This window comes from Peromyscus californicus, unplaced genomic scaffold (assembly GCF_007827085.1).
Source record: "Peromyscus californicus insignis strain IS unplaced genomic scaffold, ASM782708v3 Scaffold_8__1_contigs__length_139910024, whole genome shotgun sequence".
Taxonomy (NCBI): domain Eukaryota; kingdom Metazoa; phylum Chordata; class Mammalia; order Rodentia; family Cricetidae; genus Peromyscus; species Peromyscus californicus.
The window spans coordinates 102,055,233-102,059,390 of NW_026294606.1; the positions used below are offsets into that span (position 1 = coordinate 102,055,233).

General features: G+C 39.6%; 1 non-coding gene across 1 annotated transcript; it reads left to right on the forward strand.

The window, feature by feature from the left end:
* Positions 1–1,675: 1,675 nt before the first annotated feature.
* On the forward strand, positions 1,676–1,780 carry LOC128104809 (U6 spliceosomal RNA). The gene has a single exon (XR_008216112.1). It is a non-coding gene; the product is annotated as a U6 spliceosomal RNA (small nuclear RNA).
* The last annotated feature ends 2,378 nt before the right edge of the window (positions 1,781–4,158 follow it).

Genomic DNA, 4,158 nt, shown 5'->3' on the forward strand with positions numbered 1-4,158 from the left:
TTCCAGTACTGGGACTGGATTTCATCTAATTGAGTTATGGCCAAAGGGGTCCCATGGGAACCCCCAAACAATGCAGGCTGTTGCCAGTTCTATAGGTTGCTTTCCACAAACTGAGAGAGCAAGGGCCCATTGCTGAATACAACACCCACACAACTCACTGAACATGGAGTGGTAGAGCTGGTGCCTGTACAGAGCCTTCACCTTTATGTCCTAGTGTCTTTAATACAGGAAGATACTCTGTATGCTAACAAAAAGGAAACATAAACACCACCCAGCCACAAACCTTTTGATCTAAAATGGTGTCCTGTCAACAAGATATGTATGCTATGGCAATGATGGCACAAAGCTTATGGGAGTAACCAACCAATGACTGGTATGACTTAAGACCTACTCCATGAAACGGAACCCATACCTGACACTGCTTGGATGACCATGAACCTGAGATTAGATAGCCCAAGGATCTATAGTAAAACCAAATACTAATGTTTTTTTAAGTAGCAATAAAATAACTCTTTTTTTTTTTTTTTTTTTTTTTGGTTTTTCGAGACAGGGTTTCTCTGTGTAGCTTTGCGCCTTTCCTGGAACTCACTTGGTAGTCCAGGTTGGCCTCGAACTCACAGAGATCCGCCTGGCTCTGCCTCCCGAGTGCTGGGATTAAAGGCGTGCGCCACCACCGCCCGGCAATAAAATAACTCTTAATGACATTTTTCTTTATTCATAGATCAATGTCTCGCTCAGCCATCATCAGAGAAACTTTCTCCTGCAGCAATGGGAACAAATAGAGAGACCCAGCGCCAGACACTATGCAGAAAGTAAAAGACCTTGAAACATTCAGCCCTAAATAGGATGTCTCCATCAAACCCTTCCTCTAGGGCTCAGGGAACCCTGCAGAAGAGAAGACAGAAAGAGCCTAAGAGTCAGAGGGGAGGAAAGACATCATGAAAATAGGTCCTCTAAATCAACATGAACAAAGCTCATATGCTGGGGGCAGCATTCACAGGGCCTACACAGGTCTGTACCAGGTCCTTTGAGTATATAGTATGGCTTCCAGTTTAGTGTTTTCATGGGATTCCATGAGTGTGCAAATGAGTGGATCTCTGGTTTTTGTGCCTTCTTCTGGGCTCTTTTCCTTCTATTTGTTTGTTTTACCCAATTCCAATGTGTTACTTTTTGTTTTATCTTATATATTTTATCAGTATCCCTTAGAAGTCTGTTGTATTCTAATGAGTGACAGAAAGGGAGTGGATTGGGATTGGGGGGGGAGAGGAACTGAGAGAAGTAGAGGGAGGGGAAACTGTAACCAGTATATATTATGTGAGAAAAAAAATCTATTTTTAATAAATGGGGAAAGGGAAGGAGCTGGATTACGGGAGAGCTCTCTGAGAAATGTGCCATGGCATGCGACAGTCTTCTCACTTCAGCCCAAACCACAAGCAGCTTCCTGGGAAATGGACTTGCCTTGAAAGCAGGTACATTTGTGTCTTCTCTTGAATATTTCAAACATTTAGAGCACTCCCTGGCACAAAGAGACAACAACAGTGCTGAGTGAGCAAGTTTGTTAGAACCTATGAATGCCACCAAATATACTGCATGGGTATTGGTGCAATAGGAAGCAGGTCCTCTCTTCATTTGAGAGATAAAAAAAAGTTCTGGGAGGGTAAGAACAGTGCACACAGTGCTGACTTTGGCAGCACATATACTAAACTTTGAAGGACACAGAGAAGATTAGCATGGCTCCTGTACAAGGATGACACATAAATTCATAGTTTTAGACATATAAAGACAGATCTATCAGAATTATACCCAACTTCTCAACGGAGACTCTCAAAGCCAGAGCAGCCTGGACAGCCATCTTGCAGACTCTTAAAGAGACCATGAATGCCAGCCCACACTAATATATCCAGCAAAACTTTCAATTACCATAGATGGAGAAAAAAATATTTTCATGACAAAGTCAATAAAGAGTATCTATCAACAAATCCAGCCCTACAGAAGGTACTAGAAGGAAAACTCCAACCAAAGGAAGTTAGCTATGCCCACAAAAACACAGGCTATAGATAGTCTCACACCAGCAAAACCTAAAGGGAAGTGCACGCACGCACACACACTCTACTACCACCACTAACAACAACAACAAAATAACAGGAATGAACAACCACTGGTCATTAATATCTCTCAATATCAATGGATTCAATTCACCAATAGTCAGAAGTTTGTTAGTTTGTTGTTTATTAGGAATGATACTGAAAGCAAAAGAATGTGTCTAAATTATGCAGTTGGTGCTCACATTCAATCTTTTCTGCCTCTTCAGAACTTGACTGTATCTTTACTATTTGGATGGAGAGCACAGCCCACAGAATCAACTAAGCAGGGCTCATAGGAGCTCACAGGGACTGAAGCAGCAACCATGGGTCTGCATTAGGTCCTTTGCATATATGCTATGGTTGTTTAACTTGGAGTTTTTGTGGGACTCCTAACAGTGGGAGTGGGGGTATCTCTGACTCTTTTGTCTGTTTGTGGGTCCTTTTCCTCCTAGTGGGTTGCCTCATCCAGCCTTGATATGAAGGTTTGTGCCTAGCCTTATTGCATCTTGTTATATTCAGTTGGTATCACTGGGTGCCCTGTTCTTTTCTGAAGGGGAATGGAGGAGCAGTAGATCTGGAGGTGAAGGGAGACTGGGAGGAGAGGAGAGAGGGGAGGCTTCGGTCCAGATATATCTGTATGATTGTATGAAAGAGATATTAAAAAAAAAAGAGTGCACACAGCCAAAAAGAAAAGAATAAAGGCAGAATTGTAACTGGATCTGGGTGTTTACAGAACTGAATTCATCATAACTTTACCTTTCTGAACAACAATTGGTAAGAGAAATAAATTTAAAAGCTAAAAACAAAAAATGTTCTATTATACATTTGTGTGGACTCTCAGGCTCGCCAAGTTTAGAGTGAGGGTATAGTTCTACATCCACGTGATTTTCCAACTATCCACTTTGCTTATAAATTTGTAGCCTAGTTAGGACCTTTCTAGTTAATGTGACCAATACGAATTTGAACTGACTTAGAAAAAAGAAGAATTTACTAAAATAGCATAGAAGTATCTCAGTGACTACAAAGAAGAATTATGCAAAGATAGACAAAGACATAATTAGAACTAGGTCATTGTTCTCTTTAAGTCTCATCTATTTCTATGAGCCAGTTTAATCCTCTTGCACTACAGACTGCCTTTTCCTCAGATACAGGAAGGATGTGTTTATTAGAGTTATGGAGTTCACTGTGCATCTAAAAGACTAGTTGAGTCTCAAATTCAAATTTATCAGGCAAGATTCCAATGTCTCCAACACTGCACAAATTAAGTAGGTGGGTGGGGAGCTGCATTTATTCCTGAAGTATATACCTGGAACCAAAAAGGATGCTACACGTAGTGAATGAAGAATGAAAATTCCAGAAAAGACTTGCTTAACAACCATGTCACAGATGTTCACTGCCCTGACAAGCCAAATTTTCTTCTATAAAACTATTAAATGTAGATTTATCTACAGATAGAACTTATTGTTTTGGTAGTGAAACTTCTGTTAATAATATTGTTACCTTTTTGGTTTATTTATTTATATTGTAAATTATTCCAAAAAGAATTTAATAAAGGAAGGAATGCATTAAATTATACCAGAATACAAATTAAATCTAAAACAAAAGAGGTAAAATCAGGATAGCAACAGAATGAAATCATAAATAATATACTCCATAATGCAAGTATACAATTCACTATAAGGAAGTTACAAAATATGAGTCTTCCAGTAACTCTGTTAATAATGTAATGGATAACACAGATTAGATTGTAAACCGTTACCTAAGAGACATAAAATATACTGTGAAGAATGGGTGCCTGTACTGCCACCATCAACAGATAGGAACTCCTGCTGGAAATCTTTACTTAGTCTCCAGAGCAGTCTTCATGCATCCATGTATCCATGTATCACCTGTGAAGACAGAGTGACGATGGGAGCAAGGAGAGACCCGCCACTTTGGCAGTACTTTGTAGTATGATTTTGAACACAGGGTGAATAAGGATGACAACTTTAAGAATATCTAGATGAAAGGTCCAGGCAAAAGAACAATAAAAATGACAGAAATGTAGCTTATGTTTATGGAAAGGCAAAGAGGA